The 15,136-nt window shown below is 49.5% G+C and overlaps 1 protein-coding gene across 4 annotated transcripts in view; it reads right to left on the bottom strand.

Moving 5' to 3' along the window:
- Positions 1–15,136, bottom strand: part of CAPZB (capping actin protein of muscle Z-line subunit beta) — a 130,578-nt gene that overhangs the window by 85,566 nt on the left and 29,876 nt on the right. The gene's annotated exons all lie outside the window — the stretch shown is intronic.

Below are 15,136 nucleotides of genomic sequence, written 5' to 3'. Positions count from 1 at the left end.
AACAACGATGATCAAACTGTCCACTCTAACCATGTGCCATTTGGTGTACCTCAATTATACCTCAATCAAGCTGGGAGAGGGAGAAAAAACAGAGAGCCAGCCACTCTTCTATCAACTCAAAAGGACCCTGCTGCCCGACAGCTTTGGGAAAGCAGGTTTTATTTTTTTATTTATTTTTTTTTTCGGGAAAGCAGGTTTTAATGAGAAAATTCAATTAGGAAGTGAGCTTCAGGAAACCCAGAGCATGCCGAGGGAAGAGAGACGTTCCCAAGCATCTCAATGCCGAGTAGTGCACCAAGGACCCTGGAAAAGTGACCACCGAAGCTTCCTACTGCCCTCCGGGGAGCTGAAGCTCAGAGAGGCACAGGGCTGTGCTCCCTTCACCAGCGAGACTCAGCGCAGGAAGCGGCGGCCCTGTAGGCCTGTCCAAGCTGGGATGTCAGCCCTCGAGCACACCGTGTTGTTCAAGAAGGGAGTAACAGGGTATCTGCCCGACTCCCCACAGAGGCTGACAGGCCCTCAGTGGCCTTCACGGTCATCAGCAGGAACGGCCCGGCCCCTCTCTTTCTCGTAGTTTCCCTTAGAACCTACCGCAGGCAGCTGGTCAAGGTTGGGACGTCCTCCGACTGGGGAAAACAGCCTAGCTGATTCTCACAGGAAAATTAAATGCAGACAGAGCAAGGGGGCAGGGGTAGAAACCCTTTCCAATCAGGGATGGAAAACGGAACGACTCAGCAGCCGGGATGCATGCTTGTAGGATGTAAAAATCGGCAGGTTCCGCCCAAGACTACCAAAGTCCAAAGAGAAGGGGAACATGGTGACACATCCCAGGTAAGAGAGTCCCCATGGGGGAAGAGGTCTCCTGGCCTCAGGCTAGCCCACTGGAGACAGGAAACCACAGATCTCCCCCCAAAACTATATATCCCCAGAACTCCCACATCAGAAAAGTGAGATAAAGCAAGAGACTGCCCCATTTTACAGGAAGAAAAGTTGTAAAACTAGGGGCGCCTGGGTGGCTCAGTCGGTTGAGTGCCTTCAGCTCAGGTCATGATCCCAGGGCCCTGGGATTGAGCCCCACATTGAACCCCCTGCTCAGTGGGGAGTCGGCCTTCCCCACTGCCCCCCACTCATGCTAATAAACAAAATCTTTTTTTTTTTTTTTAAAGGCATAAAACTAACTTTAGGCAACCTCCTTCCCGTACAGCACAACCATCCACATCTGTATGAATGTGGGAAAAGATGGCATCAAGTAGTAAAAGTCTTGGTGCTGAAGGTCTGTTGTTCTTCAAGCATCCAGAAGGTCAGAGTTCGAGTGAGCCCAGGGTGCCCCCTTCTCCTTCACAAAACCTCTCCGGCTCTGGGCTCCTTAGCCTCTGCCTGGTCATCACCAGAGGGGAGAATTCACCCTCCCAGAGCAGCCTGTTTTCACAAAGCAGCTCTTACACCCGCAACTTCCACCCACCTACTGGCCTGCTCACCACCCCCCAGATGCGCCAAAGATGCGCCAGGTGCGCCGGCCCTCGAGTGCCTGTGTCCCGGCCCACAGAGCAGTGTGCCCCGCCCAACGCTGCCAGTTCTGCATGTGACACAGCTCTGAACCCCCCCTGCACCCGCGTCCCCCCAGAGTCTGCCCCACTGACTCAGGCCGTGCCTGCTACTCGCCACTCGCTGCAGTCTCCTCGGGTTAGACGCAGCACCGGGACTTGTTTTATTGTGGTGCTGTTTGTTGAGGGAGTCCAGGTCCCTTGTACTTGGGCAGTCTCCCTCCAGCTGCTGTCACATCCTGTGGCCAGACAGGAGAGAGCACAACAGGGTCGTGGGGGGGGGGGGGGGGGGGCGCTACTGTCAACTTTTCCCACAGTTGAAGTAAAAACCACATGTTACCAATGAGTCCAATAAACCACTTAGAAAGTACCTGGAGGTATAATCATCCTGGAAACACTTGAATAAAAGATACGTGTTAGAAACAGAGGCTGGGAAAGAGGACGTAAAAAACAAGTTGCTCTTTTATGTACATTGAGCATTTCTCCTGAAATCCAACCCTGGCAGCTCAGTCCTCCCTTCCTCGCAGTGAGAGGGTAAATTCCAAGCCAGCCTCAGGCCAGCTGTCCTGGGTGGCAGCCACTGGGCCAAGCTGCCACGCTGCTAGGAAAGGTCCACAGACACGCAAGGTGAGGGCCCCTCGGCAGAGTGATTCAGAAGTAGTGTCCCAACAGGTATTACTGCATCCAACTCGACTCTAGTTCATCCTTTAAGACAGGCTAGTATATTGGAAAGCCTGGGTGGCTCAGCAGTTTAGTGCCCGCCTTCCACCCAGGGCCTGATCCTGGAGATCCGGGATCAAGTCCCACGTCGGGTTCCCTGCATGGAGCCTGCTTCTCCCTCTGCCTGTCTCTCTCTCTCTCTCTCTCTCTCTCATGAATAAATAAATTTTAAAAATCTTAAAAAAAAAAAAAGACAGGCTAGTATATTAAAAACTACGCTTTCAAAGAACAGTTAATGAATTTAAAATACACAAAATATAAACAAGCAGGTTTGCAAACTCTTAAAAGACTGAAACGGTACTTTGCCATGCATTTTCTTGGTTTTGTGCAGCCTGCGTGTCCAAGCCAGAACCTGGGGTCTGTCCCCCACCCCCCGCATTCAGAGGGTAGGGACACATGGATGGCACACAGGCAGCCTGGGCCAACCAGGAGTTCATCTGCTTGAGGACTTTTCTTGGAAGTAGAGGGAGTGTGGGAGGTGTGCTCAGGAGCACTACATTTCCTCTAGGACTCGTTTTTTTCGCCCAGCCAGCCCGGGTAGAGGTAGGGTTCAAGGCAGACGCAGAAGGCTTTGAGGGCCCAGGGGAAGTGGGGTGCAGCATGTTCATTTAACTCCATTTGTTGGGCACCCGTCATGTGTAGAAAGAACGAGCCACCAACTGCCGGGTGGTGATGGGCATGCTCACCCCTCCTGCCCAACATACACACAGTGTGTCACCAACACACTAGGAACTAGAGCTCTCGAACTGCTCACTTCAGACCCTCCCCGGGCTCCAGAGTGTCAGAGGCAATGGGAATGCTGGGTGAGGGGCAGCTTGACAGGGGGCCCCAGAGCAGAAGGCAAAGGAGACGGCTGCCCCACGCTGCACAGGAGAAGCGAGCCGTGCACGGGGGCCCTCCTAAATCATCACGTGGGCTCTCCAGATGAGGCCTCACTAGCGCTTCATTATCTTTGTAAACTCTGTGCTTTCCAATTATAAGGAGCATGCATTATTTTTTCATCACAAAAAAAGCTAAAAGAGTTTTTAAACTTAAAAATAAGGTTTAAAACTGACAATTTAAAAAAAAAAAAAAAAGCCAGCAATCACTCACTCTTTGTTCAGACTTCAGTACAGAGTGTAGGAAAATTTTGTTCTCAGAATGGTTGCCCAGATTGCTCATTAAACTTAAACCAGACGATCTGATTCGAACTAATTTAAGCTAGGGGAGGGTGGAGTGGGTGGGCATGGAGGATACAAGATTGGCCATGGCGACAGGTAAACGGAGGTTCGTTATATTATATGCTTGAAATTTTCCATAATAAAAAAGTTTTTTGCTTTTTGTTTTATACAAATTGAAATCAGGCGACACCCCAGTGCATTTGCCCCAGGTGCCAACGAAGCCAGGCTCTTACAGCCACCAAGGACTGTTTATCCGTCCATTAGGCAGCTTTCTCCCACTTGCATTCAGGCCAGGGAAGTTCCCCGCTCCTCCAAGGAAGCCCTACAGGACACTTTGCAGCAGCCAGGCGCTTAAAGGACTGAAAAAACACAGGGTCTTCAAAAATCACCAGAACTCTTCAACTTGGTAAGCTCTGCTTTCGTTGGTTTCCTGCAAAGATGCCACCGGGCGCTCTAGAATCTCCAACTCTGGTTTGTTTTAGGAAAGTTCCATTGCTTCTGGCTTTACCTTGGCTCCTTCTACACATTACAAAAATACTGCTCCCTTGTGCGGCAGTAACTAAGTCGACACCAACTGCATGGAAGAAGTCTTCATTCAGGGCACAGAGGGGTAAATGTGTATATGGCTAGCAATGGTTTGGTTTCATGGCCTTCCTCCCCTCAAAAAAAAAAAAAAAAAAAAAAAAAAAAGCGCCGACAATTATATAGTTCTCTACAACGAGTACGTCTTTTATAAAAGGATTTTAAAATATATATATATATATGTTCTTTATTTTAAAATAAAACACCGTATAACAGAATCACATTGGAAGAGGTACATAAGGCTGCTCGGAGCAATTTCAGGTCCATGGCTCCCTTAAAAACTTTACAAGCCCAAATTCAAATAAGAACTCTGATGTGACTGAGTGCCTCCAACATACCCAGCACTTTGGCACCTTCATAAAGAGCAAACTGAGGTGCAGGGGCTGCAATAGGGGTGTCCCCTGTTAAGGAAGACACCAGTCTCTCTGGAACATTCAGGGTTCCACCCCTCGCAAGGCCAGAGATGCAATGATGAATGCTGTGCGCACACACACACCGCAGTGTGGACAGGACAGCTGGCGGGTTCACAGATCCCTCCCATCCCCAAACATCCTTCTGGATCACTGAAGGGCTTGTGCCACGCCTCTCCTGGGGTCCCTGTGTGCCCAGAGCTGCTGTTGCCATGCTGCCATCTCCCTACCCATCTCCCCACCCCTTGGCAACTCCGGTTTGACTATGACCAAAAATCTCTTTAGACTGAACCCTCTTAAAACAACTAAGACATTTTCTCACTCATACAAACAAACCTTTACTGAAAACTAAAGATGAACAAAAAGGGACTGTTTACAGAAAACCCTAGGTGCCTCAGCCCTGTTTAGATTATAAACACTAGATTTTGTTCAGATAAACTACATCCTGGCTCCCAAGGGCACTGCCTTCCTTCCTCAGAGGCCCCAGTTTGGCTTTTCCATTCACTTCCCTGCCACTGTCCACCTTGCACCTCAAGCTGCCATAAAGGGCCATCTTTTAGAAATCTAAACCCCATCCCTGGAGCCAAATAAATAATTTCAAGGAGTAGGTGAAGCTCAGAGAAGAAATTTAGAAAGCAATTTTGCAAAATCAGCTGCCAACTGGGAGAAAAATAATTTTTTTCAGGTGAGGACGTCCCTGACCCAGGGATTTTGCAAAGGTCAGACACCAAGCTTTTAACACATTCATTCATTCCACATTATTTACAGTAGCAAAAAGTAAAACCGACCTTAGAGCTCAGTGTACTTAAATTATGGTGAATCATAAAATGAACCACTACACAATCATCAAGAAGTTTGTAACGGTGTTTTCAGTTAGGTGAGAAAAGGGCTTCTGTAATGCCAGTACAGGGAGCAGGATGCAAAGTTTAAAATATGAGAGTTATATTTTAAAAATACGCTCAGAGAAGAATGGGGGGGGGGAACCCCCACACCAAAGTAAAAGCAGTTTTATCCGGGGCGGGGGGCGATTCTCAGGACTATTAGTTTTTCATCCTCAGTATACTATTTTGTATTTTCCACAAATGAAATATGTGCCTTTTGCCCTTTTCTCCTTTTCTTCTGACTGTGAATGTGGTACAGGCTCTCTGTAAAAAATTCAATCATCACAGAAAGCGCAAAGCCCCCCTATAATCCCACCACCCAGAGGACATCACTCCCCAAAGGTAACTAGCACATGATTAACACAAGCAAGACTGCAAGAATCTAGTAATTTCTTCAGAAAACAATCCATAGGATTCCATATATACAAAACATCCAGAAAGAAGGAAAGATGAGTGGTTTGCCTGAGGCAGGAGTGGGGACGGGGAGCGACCGCAAATGGGTGCAAGGGATCTTTCTGGGGGCGCTGGAAATGTTAAATTGGATTGTGGTGATGGCTCTGCAACTCTGTAAATTTACTACAAAATGTACAAAATTGAGTTGTACGCTCAAAACCAGGGAGATTTAGGATATGTAAATTATACCTTGGTAAAGCAGTTGCAAAACCCCAAAGATACCAGCAGCAGAACTAGAGCCTTGGCCCCGCGCTGGCCCGCCTCTGCTGGGTGGGGGTGCACCCTGCTTCTCTCAAGAGCACTTGCCAAGACCACAAGGAAGAGGCAGAGGAAGCTGGCGGCTTCTCAGGAATCACTGGACAAACCTCCTGCACACAGAAGCTCATCAGATAATGTGTGAGAGTGAAGAGTTGCGGGGGCCAGAGGTCAGCTCCACTGCGCACGGGGCACAGCCATTCATGAGGCTTGCCCTTAATGACAAGTGGCGGTGGACACGGAGCACTGGCCCAAGGGCCCAAATACCACACAAGGTTCAGGATGTGCTGCGTGCACGAAAACTGACAACACTGCTCTCATCCAACAGAAACTCTAAAGCTGCCACGACAAGATGTTACTCCCTGGAAGTACTCAAAGGTGAATACAAATGGGCCAAAGTGAAAATGAGCAACAGGCCAGTGAGCCATGTGGAAGAGAAGGTGAGCGGAGAATCACGCATTACATAAAAGGCACCATGACTACAGAAGAGAAAACCAATCTGGGCGCCAGAAAGGCCAGAAAATGGGTAGGATTCCCTTAAAAAGCAACTGGGAATTATGTGTCAAAAACTTTCAAAGTGTTTGTACCCTTCTAAGAAAATCTACCCTAAAGAAATCAAAGATGTCCACTGATAGGTTACAAAAAGCTAGAAATAACCTCCCCAAACAACAGGAAAATGATCAGTCTGTAACCATTACAATGTTGCAGAGAAAGTCCTTTAAAACATGAGAAAATGATCTATATTATGTTAAATTAGCACAGTTGGATATAAATATTTAATCTCAACTAAGGAAAAAAAAAGCCAAAATCCTGGAGAGAAACAACATGAAAATGGTAGTAGTGTTTTGCCCTGTGTGGGGAAATTGACTCTTTCTTTTTTACCTGTTTTTCTGAAATTTCCAAAATTTTTATTGAAGTATTCCTCGGGGATCCCAGGGTGGCTCAGTGGTTTAGCACCTGCCTTTGGCCCAGAGCGTGATCCTGAAGTCCTGGGATTGAGTCCCGCATCGGGCTCCCTGCATGGAGCCTGCTTCTCCCTCTGCCTGTGTCTCTGCCCCAACCCCTGTGTCTCTCATGAATAAATAAATAAAATCTTAAAAAAAAAAAGTATTCCTCAATCTCTAAAATACCCACAATCCATCTGCCAAGTGGATTTTGTTAACTTTACCCTCTAGGGTTTGTATTTGTGTAGAAACTAGGTTTTATTTTCCAGACATAAAATTCTAATGGTGAATCTGCTTTCTGGAATCACAACCCCATGCACTAAAAAATGACAACTGCCACACTCCAGATCACAGTGGGCCCCCCAGGAGGCGTGTGCCACCTATCCCAGCCCTCACTGGGAGCACATAAAACTTCTGTCACTCTTTTGGAATAAGGATTTTGTCGTTATTGCTGCTCTGTTTTCAAGTGGGAGAGAAAAAAATACAATGACCCATCAGGTGGAACCAGGCCTCGTCCTTGGGGGACCCCTGTACCACCTGGAAGGAAGCTGGAGCCACAAGCCCTTCGTGCCTTCCCAAGAGTGTTCTGCAGACACAGCAGTCCAGTTACATGATTCCAGGTGGCAGGTTCCCCAAGAGACGTGCCTCCAGGATGTCACCCCAAGGTCAGGTGCAGAGCAGTCCGGAGTGCAGCCGAGAACTGGCGGGACAGGGCACAGTTCAGAGCCCCGAGGGGCTCACAGGCCCTCCGCTCCTCTGCGTGGCGGCTTCAACCAGAATGCTGTGCCACGGGAGCAAGGTGCAATTCACCGTAGTTACACCACAAAGTTCATCTTACGGTTAAGAATTGGAACAGGTGTGACGTTAGCGCCCTAATTAGGGCACTCTCACTTGCATATCCCAGGAGGTGGGGACGGAGCTAACAGGCAGCTCCGGGGGCACACGAGGGCCTCCCCTGGTGTGGGTGGGCTTTCCTTTCGGAGAGTTAATAGGCAGCCAACATGGGAAGCCAATAATCGATCTCCAAGTAATCAAACCTAAGACTGCGGCTGCAGAGCCTGTGGTTTCAGCAGCAAGCCGTGCTGCTGGCGAGGAAAGGCACGCTGGGGAGGCTCCTGAGGAGAAAGTAAACATCCAGAACACCCTTCTCTCTCGGCTCTTTCTATCTCTGAGAGGATTTTTCCTTTCGAGGCAGAACTCTTACTCCTAGCTGTAAATCAGTCCGAACAGGCTTATTGCCTCTGCCTCTCCCTGCCTCCTCCCTCCTCCCCTCCCGCCAGGGTATCTAATTAATATTTTTCTACTCTTTCTGCCCCCAAATACGAGTGTTTAGACACTGAAATGAACGCATCACTTTCCACTCCGGCAACCTCCTTAATCCATAGAGGTAAAAACCTCCTCCTCTTTTCCTCTCGGAATCACGAATCAAATCCTGGTGGCAACTGGGACAACTCAGACCAAAGGCAGATGCAAAGTGCTTCGCTATCTCCTGCTATCTCCTACCTTCCATAAATGCTTTTCTCCTTCACTCAACTGCAAATACTTCATGCGCATGAGAAGCGGCCTGGGGAGCAGACCCACTTTATTCCCCGGTCTGCAGCAGGTTGTCACTGAGCCAACACATTTCCTGGGGGGCTGTTTTCACGTCTCTCGGTCTAATCACTGGCCTTGCTCACATCCAAAACCATGTGCCATATGGAGTCCATTAACTTTGCTATTTACTTTCCCTGCCGCCTCCCTTCAGCCTGACAGTTACAGTTTCCACCCCAATGGCCACTTAGCCACCTGTTGCTCCTCTTCTTCCGTCTGATCTGACATGCGTGTCACCTCTGTAGGTTCTGGGTCACATCTTCCAGGCTGGCCATGGCCCGGGACAGGGGAGAACCTTGCACCCTGGACCCATCTGGGCGCGGGAGAGACACCCGGGTTACAAACAATCCCCTGCAGGCTGCGGAGGCCAGGGATGGGCGGAGAGGACAGGACAGGACACTCGGACTCTGCTCCAGGCCGCCCCGGGGGGGCCCCCTCCTCACTTCCCCCATCTGGCTTCCACCTGACCCGAGCAGCTGGCCAGGTGGTTTTCATTTGCGGATGAAACCCCAGCAGCTCCACCGCCACACACCTCCTGACCCTGGAGTCGATGTGCGGCCGACGGGCACAAAGTCTGCTTGTGTATCACGGAGCGGGACTGAAAGGCCACACTTTCCAAGGCCGGAACCGGGGGTAAGAGAGCAAAGTGGGGGTCTTGAGGCTTGGAGATTCTGACAACAGCCAAGAAAAAGAAATGCCCTGGTCTGACAAGATGTGAATCAAATCTGGCACTGGAGCTGAGGAAGCAGGGAGGGGAGTCTTCGGTGCTCCGCATCTGGTCTCAGACTGGAGACACCGGGACATCGGGCCTCGTTCCTAAGCTCTTCACTAGCACGATCAGGGTAACAAAGGCAGTGGCAGATCTTCAAGGCAAATTATGCTAGGTCTACATAGTGTGGGTTACAAAACAGCTAAAATCAGATTTATAAAGGCAATATAGCGCTACACAAAAAATGGTGATTATGATTTTAACCACAGTTTTACTGACAAAGGATTTCTGTGTGCCAGACACCGTTCCAAGCGCTTAGTGGTAATTCATTCGATCCTCATAATGGGCCTATAAAATAGCTTCCACTATTAATCCTATTTCTTAGACGAGAGGACTGAGGTACAGAGAAGCTACAGAACTCGTCGAGGGTCACAAAGCTAGCAAATGGCAGAGCTGGAATCTGAACCCAGCCTGGCTCCAGAAGCCAGGTTTTTAACTGCCACCCAGAACAGAAGAGAAACACAACGGTACCTATTTATATATACACCAGAACATTAAATAACAGTCATAAAAGGCCAGAGGGAAATACTCCAAAACAACAAATATTTTGTCTAAGTAGTGGGATTAAAGTGATTTTTATTTTTATACTTTGCTCTTTTTTCTAAATTTCTACAATTTATTACTAAATCAGGAGAAAACCATGACTATTATCATTTTTGAGTCCTTAAAGAAAAAAATCATTCTGTGTGCTAACACTCAGGGATCGCCAGTAATCAGTCCTCAGCAGTTCTCATGAAACTTTCATGCAAGTTACTTAAATCCTACCTCCACGTGTGCAAGTTTCTTCCATCTGTGAAATGGGAATATCATTACCTAACCTCAGAGACTCCTCAAGATGAAATGAGAGCAAGGTAGATCTCTAGGCACAGGACCGGCATCGAAATCATCACACCCTTTCCAGGAGGCCCAAATACTATTCCCCACAGCAGCCACCACTTTTCAATGCTCACTCCACTAGGCACATTAACATGTACTGAGTCAACTGCTTCTAACTCCTTGGTAGGTGAAAGGAAGAAAATGAGGTTCAGGAGCTCACCCCGAGCCACCGTGCCTGGAAGAGGGCAACCCAAGATTGGAACCACATTTACCCAACTCCAGGGCCCTCACTCTTTCCACAATCCCCACTTCCTTTTCAGATCAAGTTCCAGGTGAAGACAGACAGGGTATCACCATGTTCCTCTTTCTCGGCAGCTCCCTTTCAACTATTTCAGCCTCCTTAAAGGTCCAGGGAGAAGGGAGCATGCCTCACATTGAAATGATTACAAGGTAGTTCTCGGTATCTTTGTTCACACTCGAAACCTGATCCACCTGGTTCAATTATCCCCTCAGCTGTCCCTAACTCGGTCCAAGTTCATAGACAGATTGATGCTGACAGTCTTGGGAGCAAACCTCCGCTCTCTCCTCCTGCAGCCATACCTAGGAGCAATCTACTTTTTGGAATTGACTTCAGAAGGCTGTGGTTGCCATTTTGGCATATTAGATTCTAGACAAGAGTGGTATGGTGGTTTTCAAACACATGCTCTGCCAGGGGATGCTAGCCCCAGTTCTCCCAAATGGGCCAGAACTCAACTTCAGGGGGGTCAGGTGGGTGACAGCGATGACTTTGCTGCAGATTACAGTCTGGACCAGTGGAAGACAAGCATGCATTCACAAAATGAGGCTGGAGCCCTTCCGAAGAGGCCAACAGCAAGGCATCTCAAAGCAGGACCACGTCTGACTCACCAGCAGGGGTGGGCCCTGCTTTGGGAATCCAAACACATGAGCATTCTAGGCCTTTCTGACCTCCAAACAGACTTCCTGCCAGGGTTAATCACACAAACAAGGATTGTTTGTTTGTTGTTTTTTTAAAGATTTTATTTATTCATGAGAGATAGAGAGAGAGAGAGAGGCAGAGACACAGGCAGAGGGAGAAGCAGGCTCCACGCGGGACTCGGGTCTCCAGGATCACACCCTGGGCTGATCATTACCCAACCTCAAAGAAAGTTTCTTCTGTGAAATGGGAATATCATTACCCAACCTCAGATTCTTTAGCCTGCAAGCGGCACTAAACCGCTAAGCCACCAGGGCTGCCCGGAATTCTTATTTTTAAAAACTTTTTAAAAGTTCATTATATAGTCCTTTAAGTGTGAATCTGATCTACACAAAGTCCATTTTACCTACTATACATGTCAGGGGCATCTCTACAGCCTCAGAGCAGAGGCCGCCTGGACTGGGTGCATTGTGAAGCAGGAGGAAGATCACTTGGAGATGAGCGAGGTTCAACTCGGTTGTTTCATAAACAAGAAAAGAGAGTCCAGAAAAAGACAAGCTGGCACAAGAACCCTTGGAAGCAAACACCCTTAAAAACTATCCTTTGGGGGATCCCTGGGTGGCGTAGCGGTTTGGCGCCTGCCTTTGGCCCAGGGCGTTATCCCGGAGACCCGGGATCGAATCCCACATCGGGCTCCCAGTGCATGGAGCCTGCTTCTCCCTCTGCCTGTGTCTCTGCCTCTCTCTCTCTCTCTGCGACTATCATAAATAAATAAAAATTAAAAAAAAATATTAAAAAAAAAAAACCTATCCTTTGATACTTCTGCAATGTCGACTGATAGTGAGGCCTGTGTTGGAAAATCTCATACTTCTGAAGGATAAAGGGGCAAGGGAAGAGAAGTATCTCGAATGCAGACAACTCACCACATTTGTTTTGGAAAAGACCAGTCAAGAGTCCACAAGAGGTTATGAAAAACCCTGGTGACCCCAACTCTAATGTTTATCTTTGGATAATAGAAAGGGATGTTTATTATTTGTAAGAATTCTCTTTGCTATTACAAGACTCATTCCTGCATGCCAGGACTGCTCTCATCTGGAGCCAAGGGGACACTGCTGAATCATCAGGTTTGCAAAAATCATCCCTGCTCAGTGCGTGTCACCGTGCAGGACAGGCTGACAGGCACCCGTCAGCTCTGCGCGTGGACTGTTACTGTTCCTTTCATGATTATTACCAGAGGTTCCTGTTTCACTTTCAGGCCTTAACAACGCTTCAGTCCGAGAACGCCTCAACCTTGGCAGCGGAGTGGTTCGGAAATGCCCACCGAGTCAGCACCGAGTTCCCCAGGACAAGCCCGCAGGAGATCCGGCGCCGGATCATGGCCCAGGGGGCCCGGCAGGCGCAGAAACAACGGGAAGGAAAAGCGTGGGTGGGAGGGAGGGCGCACCGCCACAGGCGATCGAGAAGCCTTTAAGGACGCCAGGGGACAAAACATGACAGCTTTGTTTCCTACCCCCAACTAACACGTGGCGGAAGGACGGAGAGGACTAACGCTGGATAAGGAACCTCACGTGTATGCAGCACAGAGGAGCCTGCGAGGCGCCTCCACCTGGGCCAGCAGCCCCTCCGGCGAAGCGGCAAGGCAGGTGCCATCCCCCACCTACACAAGACCAAGCGGCCGCAGCTCCCCAGTGACAAGGCTGGGACCGGAGGTGAGAAGCCTTCTGCACACGACAGTCTGGGCAGAGGGGCAAAGGACGCATCCCTCAACCAGCCAGTTACTCCTGCCTCCACTGCTCTGAACAACTCTAAAGTACGAGGCCTCTACATACCCGAAACCTCAGAGATTGCCCGCACCAAAGCCTATCCGTTATGCAAACAGCGAACATTTACTGAGCATCTACTATACGCCAGTCATACGGCTACGAAGCATTTAGTACGAGTATGATCATTACTCCTCTCCATCCCCAGTGCCAACCCTCCCCCTCTTGCCCACGGCACGTCTCCCCTGGCCTGGCACGTCTCCCCTGGCCTACCACAGTGGTCTCCTGACCGACCCACACCCACCCCAGCACCCTTCCCCCTTCTCCACACCTGTGGCAGAGCAAACCTGAAGACTCAAACTTGATCAGCCCCATGGTCTACGCCCTTCGAAGCCTCCTGGGAAACCACCCCCACCCCACCACCCCCAAACGGTGACTAGGAGGAGCGTCCTGCCCATCTCTCCATTCTCGTTTCCCATCCGACTCCCTGCCACCACTGTCTTCCTTCCACCCCCCTATGCTCACTAAGCTCCTTCCTGCCACGGGGCTTCGCACACTGTGGTTCCTTCTGGCCGGGCTGCTATTCCCTCAGCTCAAGTCTACCCCTCCTGCAGCCTCGTGGCAGCATGCCTCCCTCTGGGCGCAGTGACTACCTGGTTGGAGGTGGTCTGGAGGCTCCAGGGGGGCAAGGGCAACGTCCTTCTTCGTCACCTTTGTACTGCCCAGATCTGACACCGTGTCTGACCCACAGTCAGTGAATAAATAAATATCTGCTTGAGCACCAAGAAGAGAAAAGGTTGCGAGCTGACTCCCAGTCCCTAGCGAGCCATGTGAATGCAGCCAGGATGGTGAGAGGCTGCAGGGAGGTGTGGGAAGAGCAGTGGACGTGGAGTCAACACGTCCTGATGGGGTGAGGCCTGGTGATGACCAGCCCTGGGGCGAGCAACACCCAGCCGCCGGCAAACTCCAGGTGCCTCCAGGTTGGCGTCAATGTCAACCTAGCCATCCTGTGACCCTGACCCAAGCCCAATTCTGCCCATATCCACTGTACCACCGTCTCTCTCACTGAGCATCCCACTGTCCTCACCCTGCTTCTACCCTTGCCTCTCACAATCCTTCATTTGTGCAGCAGCTGAAATAACCTTTTTTTTTTTTTAAGATTTTATTTATTTATTAGAGAGAGACAGACAGACAGGCAGAGGGAGAAGCAGGCTCCATGCAGGGAGCCCAACGTGGGACTCGATCCCGGGTCTCCAGGATCACACCCTGGGTTGAAGGGAGGCGCCTAAACCGCTGAGCCACCCAGGCTGCCCACCTTTTTAAAAAATAAATAAATAAATAAGATCACAGTATTCTCCTGCTTTAAACCCTAAGTCTCTTTGTTACCATCACAATAGAACCTGATGCACAAGGCCCCGTGTCATCAGGGCCCTGATGACCTGACCTGGCTCAACTCAGCAGCAGACCCTGTCTTACATTCCTCCACCTTGATGCCCCTACACAGGCTGTCCCCATCAGGTCCCCTGGGGCTGGCTCCCTCTTGGCACTGTCGCTTTGCCTGGAGGGCCCCACAGGAGGGGGCCCCACCGTCCCTGCCTGCCCACCACCTGCTGTTTCTTATCACAGGAAAGGCTTGTGTTTATGATCTCCCTCATCCCAACAAAGCAAGGATTTTCTGTTGTTCACTACTTGGGTGAATATCTGCTGAATCAATGCCTCTGACAGTGCTAATACAAACAATTACTGTACCCTTCTGGGCACCAGAGCAAGAAGCATGTGAGATGCATTAATTCATCCTCCAAACAACTACCCCATTCCCATTCTAGAGGAGGAAAGTGAGGAACAGACATGACATGTGGGATTCAAACCCAGGCAACCAGCTCCAGCATCTACACTAGTGACCATGACCCCATGTGAGCTGCTTCTCGTCACACTGGATTGCAGACTCATCTCCCACAGGGCTGGCGCTCTCACAGGAGGTCCTAGATGAAAGCTTAGAAATAAATGAAGGGGGCAGCCCCGGTGGCTCAGCGGTTTAGCGCCTGCCTTCAGCCCAGGGCCTGATCCTGGAAACCCGGGATCAAGTCCCACGTCGGGCTCCCTGCCTGCTTCTCCTTCTGCCTGTGTCTCTGCCTCTCTCTCTCTCCCTCCCTCTCCCTCTCTCATGAATAAATAAATAAAATACTTTTTTTAAAAAAAGAAACAAAGAAAAAAAAAAAAAAGAAACAAAGAAATGAAGGAAAATAGAGCTACCCTACGACCCAGCAATTACATTACTGGGTATTTACCCCAAGGGTACAGATGTAGTGAAATGATGG

This window comes from Canis lupus, chromosome 2 (genome assembly GCF_011100685.1).
Source record: "Canis lupus familiaris isolate Mischka breed German Shepherd chromosome 2, alternate assembly UU_Cfam_GSD_1.0, whole genome shotgun sequence".
In the NCBI taxonomy this organism is placed as follows: domain Eukaryota; kingdom Metazoa; phylum Chordata; class Mammalia; order Carnivora; family Canidae; genus Canis; species Canis lupus.
The sequence above is the reverse complement of the archived record's forward strand: the minus strand, read 5'-3'. Positions and strand labels throughout refer to the sequence as shown.